General features: G+C 50.0%; 1 protein-coding gene across 1 annotated transcript in view; it reads left to right on the top strand.

Moving 5' to 3' along the window:
* Positions 1–14,708, top strand: part of BAIAP2L1 (BAR/IMD domain containing adaptor protein 2 like 1) — a 65,269-nt gene that overhangs the window by 27,547 nt on the left and 23,014 nt on the right. The window lies entirely within an intron of this gene.

Genomic DNA, 14,708 nt, shown 5'->3' with positions numbered 1-14,708 from the left:
ACCCCGCACCCGCGTGGGAGACCCCAAAGAGGCTCCTGGCTCCTGGCTACAGATCAGCTCAGCACTGGCCGGTGCAGCTTCTTGACGAGTGAATCAACAGACAGAAGATCTGTCTCTGTCTCCTTCTCCTTGTAAATCTGACTTTCTCAAAAAAAAAAAAAAAAGGTAAATATTAAAAAAAAAATTTTTCTTACTCTTTTTCATCTTTAAAGCTAAGAAATATGAAAGTTGTCCTCATATATTTCTCAGGAGGTAACGAGACTTCCTTCAGGGTTAGTGTCTTAGTGTTCCTCACCACTGAGTGCTGTGACACAGGTGCCAGCTCTGTCACTCTGGGCCACTTGAGTCAGCTCTGGAATGATTTCATTTAATGAGACTCTCAGGACCAGTTTCTTAAATTTGGCACAAAATGGATTTTATCTCCTTTAACATTATGAAGCTTAGAAAATCAGACTTGGGGGGTCCAGCGCAATACCCTAGTGGCTAAATCCTTGTCTTGCATTTGCCGGCATATCCCAGCTGTTCCACTTCCTATCCTGTTCCCTGCTTGTGGCCTGGGACAGCAGTGGAGGACGGCCCAAAGTCTTGGGATCCTGCACCCGTGTGGGAGACCCAGAATAAGCTCCTGGCTTCAGATTGGCTCAGCTCTAGTCATTGCAATCGCTTGGGGAATGACCCAGAAGACAGAAGATCTTTCTCTATTTTTCCCTTTCTCTGTAAATCTGCTTTCCCAATTAAACAAAAATAAAAATTTTTTTAAAATTTTTTTGATAGATAGCACAACTTTTTTTCCCAAAGTTTTCCCAATTTTTTTTTTTAATAATCTTTACATAGTTGATTAGGGCACAAAGGGTCAAGAGCTACAGGAAAGTGGGTAAGACCATTGTTTCCACATTTTTTTTCTAGATCTGGGATAAGGGAGAGATAAAGGGATAAACTCCACCCAGGGTCCCCAACGTGGGGCATGCTCCAAGCGCACTGTTCAAGTGGTTTTGATAGTTCGACAGTTCGACAGTTCAGAATTGCTGCCAGTCTCGCCACTCCAAGCACGATGAACTCTCCCTAGATCCACTGGCGGACAGTCCACTTCAGAGTCTCCGTTCGATGGCACAACTTGTAAAACGTGTAAAATATAGTTGTGTCTTGTTATTCCTCAGAATCCAGTCAGTCTTTGATCTGTAAGTGAAGAACTAAAGAAAATTTTACTGAAGTGTTTTTAAAGAAATGTTATTAATTCTTCAAAGGAAAAATTATAAATATATTCCTAAGGTCTAATATCAGAGTTGGTGAGAACTGCTGGGCCAGCATGGCTGACCTTGATCAAAATCCCTTGATTTGTAGTTATAGGTTAGATTACTTGACCCAGATGAAAATCGTTCCTCAAAATGGCCCCGCTTCCCATCCAGCTCCCTGCCTGTGGCCTGGGAAAGCATTCGAGGACGGCCCAAAGCCTTGGGACCCTGCACCCGCGTGGGAGACCCAGAGGAGTCTCCAGGGTCCTGGCTTCAGGTAGGGTCAGCACCGACCATTGTGGCCACTTAGAGAGTGAATCAGCAGACACAAGATCTTCCTCTCTATCTCTCCTCCTCCTCTCTGTATATCTGACTTTCCAACAAAGGCGGGGGGTGGGGGGTGGAAACCCTGGGGGTCTGGGGCATGTCTTATCAGTTCCTTCACGTGGTGCGTGCCAATGCCAGGCACCTGTGGCACCTCATGAGCTCCCTGCTGTGATCCCCACAGCAGCCCTGTGGGGTACATGCTATTATTACTACTTTCGTTTCTTAGACAATGTGAGGGTTTGAGGGGGGTCCTGGGTTCAAAAAGTCAGTGATGGCCAGGGTCACCCAGCTGTGCAGTAGCTGGTTCTGCTTGATCCCAGGCAGCCTGGCAGCCCTGTGGCCAACGTTTGCTGCATGTCACGTATGCTGCTGTGAGATGCGTTGTTCGGTGGCAGTCAGATTACCCCGGCCGAGGTGCCCCAAGTACATGGAGCTGGCATTTAATCCCAGCAAAGTAGCGCGCAGCCTGTGAGCTAAGGCGTGTCTGGCTGTTTTCTTCAGATGCAGTCAGGACTTGATAGTTGCACTTGGGAGCCCCTCTGACATGGCCACGTGTACCATCTTTCTTGTGCAGTTTCTCGGTGGTGTCTGGGAAGGTTGTCTCCTGGAATTGTGCCTCTAGCTCCTGCAGGTGACTTCCTGACCTCAGTCGGCTGGTGGCTGTGGGTCCCTCAGCACATCTTTGTCCTTGGTACAGAGACCTTTAGCTATAGTGATTATAGAGAAAGGCTTTAATTTATAAAGATGGCGCTTAGAAAGCCTGTATAAGCATGCATAGCACAAGTTGCATAACACACTATGTTATAAATATGCATGAGGTCCTAAAGTGTTACAAATTGTACTTGTTTATGGAGTTGTAAGAAAAGCGTTCCTTTTCTCAGCTTAGAAGTAACCACATGTGTGTGGTGAACAGCTGAACATCTCATGCATGGCGGCCAAGCTGGTAGATCAGGGCACCCAGTGGAGTGCTTCAGGTTGCCAGTGGGAAAAGCCCTTGTGTACATCAGACACGCCATCACCCGCTTTGAACTGTACTTCTACTCTTTCAAGCGTAGGGCATTTTGTTTTGTTTATTTAAGTGCTGATTGATTTTGAAGGAAAGAGACAGATGTTTCACTTGCTGCTTCATTTTACAAATGGATTCCAACTGTCATTTGGTCAAAGCCAGGAACCTGAAACTCCATGTTCTCGCACATGCATGGCAGGAACCCCCAGCGCTTGGACCGTCTTGGGTGCAGCGGGGAGCCGGGTCGGAAGCAGAACACTGTTGACTTGAACCAGGGCTGCAGTGCGGCCTGCGCTGTACAGGACACAGCTTCACTCACTGCACCGTGGTGCTGCCCTAAGTCTGTAAGAAGGGTGTGAACAGAACATTATTTGGTTTAACTTTGGTTTTCACAGTTACTTGGATTAGTCTTTCGTTCCTTGAAGAAGGCTCAGGGTGGGGCAGTGTAAGCATCCTGTTCTCGGACCCTTGGCCACCAGCCAGAGTGCAGCTTCTCTGGGGCCACAGCCACCAGAGGATGGCTGGCCCAGGCAGCTGCACCTCGGCTGCCGCCAGCGTCCCGACCCACAGGGCTGCTTGCATAGATCCCATTACAGCTGGGCATGGGTTTCTTAGTCTGTACCTAGCACTGTGTTAGGTTAACAGCTAAGACATTCTGTTAGGACACACAGATGAGGGGGCTTCTGAGGAACAGGTGGCTGTGAGCACACACATTGGAAATAGCCATGGCTCATGCATGGTCCCTGTGATGGGTCAAGTCAAGGGACACCATAGACAGGGTGCAGTTGGATCATGACATGAGCCTGGCCTGAACACCCTGGACATGCCCGTCCGTGCTGGGGTTGAGTGGACAGTTCCTGTGGGGCCTTAGGTGGATTTTTGTTAGTGCAGGTGGCATCTGTGTGCTTTGAGTCTTCAGTCATTTGGAAGTAAATGTCCTGCCTCAAACACCTTCTGTCAGAGATGACTTAAGGGGGTAATTGCGGAGAGGATGCCGGCAAGCTCGTGGCCAGATGCTCAACATTGTGAGCCATTCGGGAAATGCAAACCAAAGCCCCAAGATGGCCACTTCGCCCCAAGCAGAGTGGCCATGGTGCGAAGACAGGTGATGCCATGCAGGTGAGAGACATGGAGCAGCTGGTGTGGTGTGTGTTGCTGGTGGGGATGTGGAGCAGCTGCCAGATGCCTCCAAGTGCAACACAGCATGTGTCCCTTGGATTAACCACTCAAGAGAAAGGAGGTGTGTGCCTGCAGAGCCAGGAGAGCAGAAAGGCCGAAGCAGCCCCGGTGTCTGGCAGCATGTGACTGAGAGGATGCCTGTGCCCTGGCTGTGCCCTGTCCAGATGAACGCTGTGCCGGTACAGCCTGGGAGGGAGTAACAATGGGGAGAGGTGGTCGGAGGGCGCCGAGGGCTCCTTGCCAGGGGTGAGAGTGTTTTTAGACTGAGATGGCGGTGGTAGTTGCTCAGCATTGAGTGTGTGGAAGGGCAGTGTTGGTGAACTTCAACCTGTGTGTGACCTGGGGATAGTTGCCAGTCTCCGCATGGGAGCCCTAATTCATCCTGATGATGACGACGAGCTGGATGGGCACTGTAGTCCTTGGAGAGACTTGGTGGCCCTCCACACGACAGCCACCTAGCTAGCATCTTCATGAAGGAAGGAAGCCGTGATCCTGGCTGATGGGAAGGTTTAGCAGGCGTGCCCTGTGGCAGTTCACACCCTGCTCACACCCTCACCGTGACCCCGTGAGGAGAGGTGGTCAGCCCTGAGTCAGGATGAGTAGCATGGCAAATAACTCTGGTTAGCATTGATGGAAGCAGTCAGTCTCCTCTGAGGTACAAGGTGGCGTTTCCACCGGACAGGCAACAAGAAGGGATTTTAGGTTAGGAACGTGTTCAACTTCATGCAACTGGCAAGGAGTGGAGTTGCCGTTTCTGTCCACAGGCATTGATGCCACGGACAGCGGAGGATTGGCCACGAAACCGGCGGAGCTGAGCTTTCAGCATCCCTTCTAAAACCTTGTCCTTAGTTCTGAGTGCACAGAAGTTGGGTTCTACGCAGGAAATAGACTTGAAGGTGGTCTTTAAAACATGGGGAGTGGGCCTGTGAGAGAAGGCAGTAGACCTCCTTGTGCTGTTCCTCGGATCCAACCTTTTGACTCGGTCTGGCGCTGTGAGGCTAGGGGTCCTGGGAATCCCTGCCCGGTGTCTACCTAGGGGTAGCTGCTGCAGGTGCCAGGACCAGCCCGGCCTAGGGACAAGTGTGTGGCGAGGCAGGGATGCAAGAGGTCCACACTTAAGGGTGAACTGCCAAAGTTTGTTGCTGGAGTGCATCTGGGGAGGCACTGGGCTTTCGTCCGAGGGGCTCTCCTGAAGCCATGGCCACTGTCAACATCACAGAATGGGATCCCCACCTTCGAGAGGCCTACATTGTCATCAGGGAGGTTGTGGAGCATGGAACCAAGTCCCAGAGAGGAACGGTCTGTGGGAAGAGACCAAGTCACTCGCAGTGGGGTGGGGGCGGGGAAATGGTGGCAGGGGACAGAGGGTCCAGCTGCTTCCACGTGGGACCTGAAGTTCAGGGACAGGACTGGGAGACAGCAAAAGGGGGGAAAAAGTCAGAGCCTGTGCTTGGTGTGCCATGCATGTTTCATTTCACGTGGAAGTGAGTCTTAATAGGACTAAAAGATTTTGGGTTACTAAAGACTGGCTGATATTTTAGGAGAATGGGTTCAAAGGTAAACATTATGAGGTGACTTACTAGACAAGTTAAGGGGCGAGAGAGCTGGACGTTTTAGAGAGCAGGCTAAGCCTCCTCTGAAGCTGTGGAGTCGGCTGAAGCCAGTCGCTGTGACTCAGGCACCTGGAGCTACAGGCCAGGCCCGGGATTGCCCTCTGCTTATGTAACAGCAGCATCTGTCGAGCGCTCAGATCCTTGTGTCTCATGTGTATGACTAAGTTGTCTCATCTTGTCCCTCCCTCTTCTATTCCCAACTCTGCTGTACACGGGCTCCCATTTCATATTCGTAAGTTATTTATATGTGTGCATAGTCAACATTCACTTCGGGGTGGAGGCAGACAGAGAGCTGCTGGATGGCCTTCTGTGGGCGTTGGGATCTCAGTCCCTGTCTCTCACGTGGGTGGCAGGGACCAGGTCCTGGAGCCCTCGGCACTGCCTGGCAGGATGTGCCTCAGTAGGACATTGGAGTCAGGGCTGAATTTTGGTGTCATTTCTCAGCCTTTTGACAAGGTCAGGTGTAAAACTGAACCCAGTTACTCTGTGGGACACAGACCCCCTAACTGGCAGCTGAACTGGCAGGCCAAACACTCACTCCAGTATTGTGTTTTATTTATTTGAATGTTGGTGTTACAGAAAGGTAGGGAGGGAAGAGAGAGAGATCTTCCCTCTGCTGGCTGACTTCCCAGCTGACTGCAAGCCAGGAGCTAGGAGCTTCATCTGGTCTCCCACATGGCTGGCAGGGACCCAAGCACCTGGATCGTCTTCAGTCACCTTTCCAGGCTATTAGGGAGCTGCATCAGATGTGGAGCAGCCAGGACGTGAACAGGTGCCCTAAGGGATGCTTTGCCTGCTAAGCAACAACACCGACCCTTTAATGTTTTAAAAAATAAATGATGAGTTCTCTGGGAACTCATTTTTTTGTGTGTGAATTAAACATACTTTATAGTAAAAAGTGTATCCTTTACTGAATAATGAAGCTAAAAAATTGAGCTTTTTTTCTGTTATTTTAAAATGTTTATTTTTACACTGTGGCTGTAAGCTGTTTCAAGAATTTAAGGGAAAAAAATAGATTTATTGGGGCTGGCACTGTGGTTCAGTAAGCTAATCCTCTGCCTGCGAACGCTGGCATCCTAATGGGCACCAGTTTGTGCCCCGGCTGCTTCACTGTGCATCCAGCTCCCTGCTTGTGGCCTGGGAAAGTAGTGGAGGATGGCTCGGGTGCTTGGACTCCTGCAACAGTGTGGGAGACCTAGAAGAAGCTCCTGGCTTCAGACCAGCCCAGCTCTGGCCATTGCAGCCATTTGGGAGTGAAACAGTAGGTGAACATTCTCTCTGTTTCTTCTTCTCTCTCTAAATCTGCCTTTGAAATAAAAATAAATACTGTCTTTTAAAAGTGACTGATATTCTGAAAACCAAATATCCAGGCATCAAGGAATTGGAACAGGTTTCCTTTGCTGTTTGAATCTCAGTGTGGCCTTAACGTGAGTGTCTCTGTCATCTGTAAGGCATTGCTCTAGGCATTAGGGAGACACAATAAACCACAGTCCCTGCTCTTGGGACATTCTGGTGGGCACCAGACAGTGGACCGTGGAGAACCGGGGACTGAAGTAGGGCTGGCTGTGTTGGAGCAGAGAGCGCTCACCCCGTAGGTGGCTGGGGACCATGCTAGTGGAGGGCACTAAGTGCCGAGGCCGAGGTGGTCGTAAGGGGCTTGAGCCGCTGCCACTGAGGGAGCTGCAGGTGAGCGCAGGGACATGGGGAGGGTACGCGAGCCGGAGGCCAGGAGGGCAGCCGAGTCACACAAGGTCTTGTGAGTCCTGGGACGGGCTCTCCCCTGACCCTCTGGGCAGGGGCAGGAGTCGTGAGGATTGTAAACTCAGGAGTGCCCTCTCTGCCTGGTGTCTGCATGAAGGACAGACTAGAGGGTGGCGACAGGCAGGCTGCTTGGGGAGCTGTTGTGCCAGCTAGCTGAGAAAAGACTTGGACTGGGGTTGGAGGCAGACAGGGATTCCCTGGGGCAGTGCCTGCTGGGTAGGGGGAAGGTGTGGGATGCCCGTTAAGCCTAGGGATGGCAAGCTGTCCCACTGGCGACACAAGTCTCTAGCACAGCTCTGCTCCACCTGCCCACCTTCTCATTGTGCAGCCCAGAGGCCTTGTTTCATTTCTTCTCTGGATTCTCGCCCTGTCCTAGGAGGGACACCCCCATCCATCCCGCAGAGGAGCTCCGGGATTCTCAGAGCTGGCAGCTGCAGGGCTGAGGCCGAACCGGGAGAGGTCTCTGCCTTGGTCTCTCCGGTGGGCATTGTGCAGCAGGCTGTGGGTTTCCCTTCTCTTCTTAAAGCTCATGTTTGGATTGTCTCTAAAGTTCGTACACATTGAACAGGTAGCCATCAACAACTCTGATGCTGTGGCAGGACCGCTGTGTGTACCTTTGGGCCGTGGCAAAAGCCTGGCAGCTGGTTTCCTGGGTGCTGTGTGGAGTCAGTCCAGTAGAGGTGTTACTGCCAGCACGACTCATGCTCACTGAGCTGAAACAGCCTGACCCTGCTTGGGCCATGCGCCCCACGCCCCAAGCATGGCTCCACGGACGCTCTGTGGTCAGGCGAGGCAGCACCCTGTCCTTGTGTGCCCATAGAGTCTAGCCCCGCTCGTGGTTTCTCTTCACGGACCCACATGAGGAGGCAGAGAGGGAGGAGTGCGGGCCGAGCTCCAGGCCAGCCCCGCTGGTGCTTGTGAACCATGGAGCAGTCCCCTGTCGAAGCTTCGCTTCCTTCTAGGGATGACAAAGTAAGACCCTCTTGAAGGCGGTGGGCACCACGCTGGGTGAGGGGAAACTGCCCTCTCTGAGGAACTGACAGAGTTGTTTATTTTTCTTGGCAAGACAGAGTTATAAGGAGAGGGGCACAGTCTCCTATCCACTGGCTCTCTCCCCAAATAGGTAGAAGGGCCATGGCTGGGCTGGGCTGAAGCTGGGAGCCAGGAGTTTCTTCTGGTTGTCCCATGTGGGTGTCAGGGCCCGGTGGCTTGAGCCACCTCTACTTCTTTCTTAGGCCATAAGCAGGGAGCTGGATCAGAAGTGCGGCAGCAGGCACTCAGTATACGGGCTGCCAGCCCTGCAGGTAGAGGCTTTGTCCGCTATGCCACGGCGCATCCCTGAAGGGTGTGAGATATTGAAACAAAGGCTCGAGTGGCTCATCATGGAGTTAAGGTGCCAAGGCAGTTGCAGTGTTGTGTTTTGTTTTTTAAGCGTTTCCCACCAGGAATGGTCACTTTAAAACTGTAACAACTGAGAACGTTAGTTCTTTTCGGGAGAGGGGAGATCTCCACCGTTTAGATGATTACACTTGGAAATGCTGAACTGAAGCTGTCTTGTAGTGTATTCTCTCTGAATTCCTGTTTTAATGTTTTTAAAGAAATGTTGAAGCTTTCGGTTGTAGCATCTTTTAAGCAGAGGTAGAGAATAAATAATTGGCAGTTTCGTCCATTATTTATAATGCACCTGTCTTTATTTTTGTTAGCCTCAAAATGGTTGTATTTTAGCCTTAGCCCACTAACATGATGAAGAAAATGAATAATTTGAGTTTGCCTTGCTTGATAGAAACACTTGTAGAAAACTCCTAATCTTTTAAATATTGTGTTACATTTAGAATATAAACAAATACTTGTAATTTGTTTATGGATGTGAAATTGATAAGTTACTTCTGAATGATATATAATTGACATGCTTGAATAGAGACGTTGTCCTATTGTACGTCAGTACCCCCTAGGGAAGTAGTTTTTCCTCACTGCAGAGCCTGTGGTTTCACTTCACATCCAGTTCTGCAGGTGAACTAATTAGTTTAATTGTGAGTAGTTTGGATGTGAATCGTCAGGTGGGAAATAAACATTTAATTTGCTTCCTGAATCCATTTATCGGTCCCAGTGACAGAATTGTCACCTAAGCCCCGAATCTCTCAATTCCTTCAAGTAATGAATCCTTGTATGTGGTTTGTGCAGTGTCTGCCAGGCACACCTTAAGAAATTGAATCTTGGGCCTGGCACAGTGACCTAGCTGCCAAAGTCCTCACCGTGAGGGCGCTAGGATCCCATATGGGTACCAGTTCTAATCTCAGTGGCCCCACTTCCCATCCAGCTCCCTGCTTGTGGCCTAGGAAAGCAGTTGAGGACTGCCCAAAGCCTTGGGACCCTGCACCTGTGTGGGAGATCTGGAAGAGGCTCCTGGCTTCGGATTGCCTCAGCTGTAGCCCTTGTGGCTGCTTGGGGAGTGAATAATCAGATGGAAGATTTTCTTCTCTGTATTTCTGACTTTGCAATAAAATAAGTAAATCTTTAAAAAAAAAAAAAAAAGAAGAAGAAGAAGTTGAATCTTGCTTCCCAGCAAGGTAGGCTTGCGTTTGCTCTGCCTCAGTCAAAGACTTGGCTAGGCATTATGGTGCAGAACACCGCCATCCTGAGCGGGCTGTGGTTCGTGTCCTGCTGCCCCACTTCCCTTGCAGCTCCCTTCCTTATGCACTGGGAAAGCAGCTCAAGTCCTAGGGACTCTCCACCCACGTGTGAGATCTGGACCAAGCTCCCGGCTTCAGCTCAGCTCCAACCATTGTAGCCGTGTGGGAAGTGAGCTGGCCATTCGGGAAGATCTCTATCTCACCTCTTTGTAAACCTGATCTGCCTTTCCAATAAAAATAAGACTCTTTTAAAAAAAAAGCCGCTTTCTGGTAGGAGATAGAGTCAAGCTCTGCAGATGTCAGTTTGATTCCGGTGAGCTGTTGGTTTTCTATAACTGCTGCTGTCATCTGCCCCTCACCGCTCTTGTTGGTTAGCGACACCCCTGCCTTCATTGGTGTGGTTACCGATAGGAGGGTGGCTGCTGAGGCCTGTGTCTGTGAAGAGCCGGGAGCAGGGGACTCTGCTGCCAGCCGCCGGGCAGCTTCCAGAACCTCTCGGGCCTGGGCCTGTTTTCCTTCTAACAGGGCTCTGGTTCCTAGTAACTGCTGCACCCAGGCAGAGCAAGCCACTGTTTGTTTGTTTACTTTTAGGCCGATTCTGTGTTCACAGGAAAATAAGCAGCTCTTACCCAGAGTTCCCACTGCCCCATCCCCACCCCCTTCACAGTTTTCCCTGTCTTTAACATCTCGTGTTGGTGTGGTACATTGTCGTAAAGGATGAGCCTATATTTATTAACCAAAGTCCATAGTTGAAAGTCCAGTCTTGTTATTGCACCATGACTTTATTTGGTTTTTAGTATTTATTTATTTGGAAGAGGCAGGTTTACACAGAGAGGGAAGTTGTCCTTCTGGTTCACTGTCTAAATGGCTGCAATGGCAGGGACGGAGACAGACCAAAACCAAGAGAAAGAAAGTCCATTCAGGACTCCCACATGGACCATCTGGGAGGACCTGAGCCATCTTCTGCTTCCCTCAGCACATGAGCAGGGAGCAGGATCAGAAGTGGAGCAGCTGGGATTCAGACTGGCACCCATGTGGGGTGCTGGCATCACGGTACTTAACCCACTAAGCCACAGTGCTGATCCCAAATGTTATGTCATTGCTGTTTGACGCTTCCCAGGCACATTCGGGGGAGCTGGGTTGGGGCTCAGACCTGCACCTCAGCATGGCATGCAGGCAGCCCAAGTAACAACACAACTGATGAGAGTTTTGCCAGACCTGCAGTGTCACACATCCACCACCCCACGCCCTTGGCAATAGTTGATCTTTTAGTTTTGCCCTCTCGTGGGTGCCGTGTGGTCTCTTCAGGTCAGCCTCTTTAAGCAAGCAGTACCCTGTTCAGTTGGCTCCATCTCTCTTTGTAGCTCAGCAGCTTTGGTGTAAATGTCCACCTGTGATTCCATTGTGTAGGGAAGACACTGTTCATTCATTTGACTTGCCTCCAGATTTAGGCAATGTAAATGCAGTATTACAAACACTCCCGTCATTAGTATCAGCGCTCCCCGTCATTCTTGGAGTGTATTGTCTAATGTCTGTGGGTAAGAATATGCCTAACTTTGGGCCCGGTGCGGCGGCGCAGTGGTTAAGGTCCTCACCTTGCACGCCCGGGATCCCATATGGGCGCTGGTTCTAATCCCGGCGGCCCCTCTTCCCATCCAGCTCCCTGCCTGTGGCCTGCGAAAGCAGCCGAGGACGGCCCAAAGCTTTGGGACCCTGCACCCGCGTGGGAGACCCGGAAGAGGCTCCTGGCTTCGGATCGGCATAGCATCGGCCGTTGCACTCACTTGGGGAGTGAATCATCGGACAGAAGATCTTCCTCTCTGTCTCTCCTCTCTGTATATCCGCCTTTCCAATAAAAATAAAATAAATCTTTAAAAAAAAAAAAGAAAAGAATATGCTTAACTTTGCCACGAATTGACAAGACACTGTTGTCCATTCCCGGCAGCTCCACGTCCTCACCAGTGCAAGGTTTTCCCCTTGTTTTCTTTTGGCCATTTTGATAGTTGGTGTCCTGTTAATGACACACAGTGTAGAGGGACCCATCACCTTTGTGTGTCATTTTGGGGTGAGGTGTCTATTCAGATCTGTGACTTACAGTTTTCAATTTTATTTCTTAACTTGAAAGACAGAGTTTTCTCAGCCACTAGTTCACTCCCCAGGTGTCTGCAGCAGCTGGGGCTGTGGCAAGAGCCAGGAGTGCATCCCATCTTTCCCGCTGGGGTAGCAGGAGCACAAGGATTTCATCCATCTCCACTGCGTCCAGACTCTGTGTGGCAGGAAGCCAGAGTCAGGAACTGGGGGAGAAACAGCCAACGCAACACCTTGGCATAGAAAATAAAGCCACCACCTGCCATGCCAGCATCCCATATTGGTACCAGTTCAAGTCCTAACTGCTCCACTTTCTTTTTTTAAGATTGTATTTATTTTTTTTGGCCCGGCAGTGTGACCTAGCGGCTAAAGTCCTTGCCTTGAACGCACCGGGATCCCATATGGGTGCCATTTCTATTCCCAGCAGCTCCACTTCCCATCCAGCTCCCTGCTTGTGACCTGGGAAAGCAGTTGAGGATGGCCCAAAGCTTTGGGACCCTGCACCCGTGTGGGAGACCCGGAGGAGGTTCCTGGCTCCTGGCTTCGGACCGGCATAGCATTAGCCGTTGCGCTCACTTGGGGTGTGAATCATCGGATGGAAGATCTTCCTCTCTGTCTGTCCTCCTCTCTGTATATTTGACTTTGCAATAAATAAATTTTTTTTTTTTTTTTTGGAAAGGCGGATATACAGAGAGGAGAGACAGAGAGGAAGATCCTCCGTCCGATGATTCACTCCCCAAGTGAGCGCAACGGCCGATCCGAAGCCAGGAGCCTTTTCCAAGTCTCCCACGCGGGCGCAGGGTCCCAAAGCTTTGGGCTGTCCTCGACTGCTTTCCCCGGGCCACAGGCAGGGAGCTGGAAGGGAAGCGGGGCCGCTGGGATAGAACTGGTACCCATATGGGATCCTGGGCATGCAAGGCGAGGACCTTAACCACTGCACCACTGCGCCGGGCCTGCAATAAATAAATCTTAAAAGAAAAGATTGTATTTATTTTCATTGGAAAGGCAGATTTACAGAGAGGAGAAGAGGCAGAGAGAGAAACACCTCTGTGTACTTCCCAAGTGGCTGCAACTGCCAGAGCTGAGCCAGTGCAAAGCCAGGATCCAGGTGCAGAGTCTCAGGGCTTTGGGCCATCCTCTGTTGTTTTTCCAGGTCACAAGCAGGGAGCTGGATGGGAAGTGGAGCTGCTGGGCTACAAACCAGTGCCACTATGGGATCCCAGCACGTACAAGATGAGGACTTTAGCTGCTAAGCTATTGCATCGGGCCAACTGCTCCACTTTCAAACCAGCTCTATGTTGATGTACCTGGGAAAATCGCAGAGGATGGCCAAGCCTTTGGACCCTGCACCCACGCGGGACACCTGGAAGAAGTTCCTGGATTCAGACAGGCCCAACCCTGGCCATTGTGGTCATTTAGAGTGAACCAGCAGATGAAAGATCTTCTGTAATTGTGCTTTTCAGATCTTTAAGAAAGAGAGCAAGCTACTCTTTTTCCACTAAAATGACTTGGCTTCTTTATAAAACAGTAGTTTTATGAAGAACGAAACAGTGGGTGGTGATGGCAGTGGTCAGAACTCTCCAGGGAGTTAGAACAATAAGGTGCTAAAAGGGCTTTGTGTGGGGATTGGAGCGTGTGTTTATGGAGGCCAGTGGGAAAATCAGGAAAGCTGATGGTGCCATTTAGCCTGAAAGCCTGAGAATCGAGCAACGGACACATGGAGTAGAGAGAACTGTTCTTCCCTGTTCTCTTCAGGTGGCCCCTCGACTGATGGGGTGGTGCCCACCCACATTGAGCTCACTCAGCCCACAGATTCTACTGGGAATGTCCTCACAGATGGCACTAAGAAAAAATGTTCAGCTGGCTGAGTGTGCCTTAGCTGTCACAGCTTTAGCAAGTTAGTCCGAGCTCTCTATTCAGTTCTGTTGATCCTCCCCGCCAATAGAGATTGATGCAGTACCTACCGCAGGAGTCTGCAGTGTCAGTTCTCTGACTGCTCTGTGTTGTGTTGCTGTTTGGGGTCTTTTCGTTCAACATGAACTTCAGAATCACTTGGTATCTACACAGAATAACTTCCTGGGGTTTTGATGGCTTTTCCTTGACTCTGTAGATGAGTTGAGTAGAGTTAGCATCGTAACAGCCAAGTCCCCCATCCAGGAGGATCGGCTGTCTGCCCATGTGTGGAGATCGCCTTTGATTTCATTCAGAATTTTGGCGCTTCGCTCATAGAGGTGGTTAGATTTGCTCCTAAATATCTCATGTTCTTTTTGATGGAAGTAGTCAAATCCCAGGTACCCTTTGTTGATATGTGGGAAAGCAGTTGGCTTGTGTATTGTGATATTGTGACCATTTAACCTAATTGCTTATTAATTAATTCTTAAATTATTTGCACCAAGACAGAGTTACCTTTAATTCCGTTTCTTTCTCTCTTTTCTTTTTTAAGTACCCTCATGCCTGTTCTGGATGTTTTTTGCCCATTTATTTGGGATTTTTTTTTTTCCTGCATAAAGAACCATGTCATCAGTGAAGAGCAACCTAACTTCTTCTTTCCCAACTTCTTCCTTCATTGGTCTCGTTTGTTAGGGCTTCCAGTTTGACGCTGAAAAGGAGTAGTAAGAGCAGGCGTCCTTGCCTTATTGCCAGTCTGAAGAGGAGAGGACATCCCCTCCATGTTTTTCACCATTATGCATGGTGTTGATTGCAGCTTTTCTGCAGTTACTCTTTTTCTAGCTGTAAGTACAGAGTTGAGAATGTCCGCTGCGCTCCTAGCTGCCCAAAGCGCTTTAACATGAATGAGTGTTGGATCGTGTCAGATGGTTTCTTTGCTACCTCTTAGTATGATCACGTAATTTTTTTCTCTTTGTTGAAGTGA

Source organism: Ochotona curzoniae, unplaced genomic scaffold (genome assembly GCF_017591425.1).
Source record: "Ochotona curzoniae isolate NIBS_2020 unplaced genomic scaffold, NIBS_Ocur_1.0 contig_54, whole genome shotgun sequence".
Taxonomy (NCBI): Eukaryota; Metazoa; Chordata; class Mammalia; order Lagomorpha; family Ochotonidae; genus Ochotona; species Ochotona curzoniae.
This window is presented reverse-complemented; position numbering and strand designations above follow the sequence as displayed.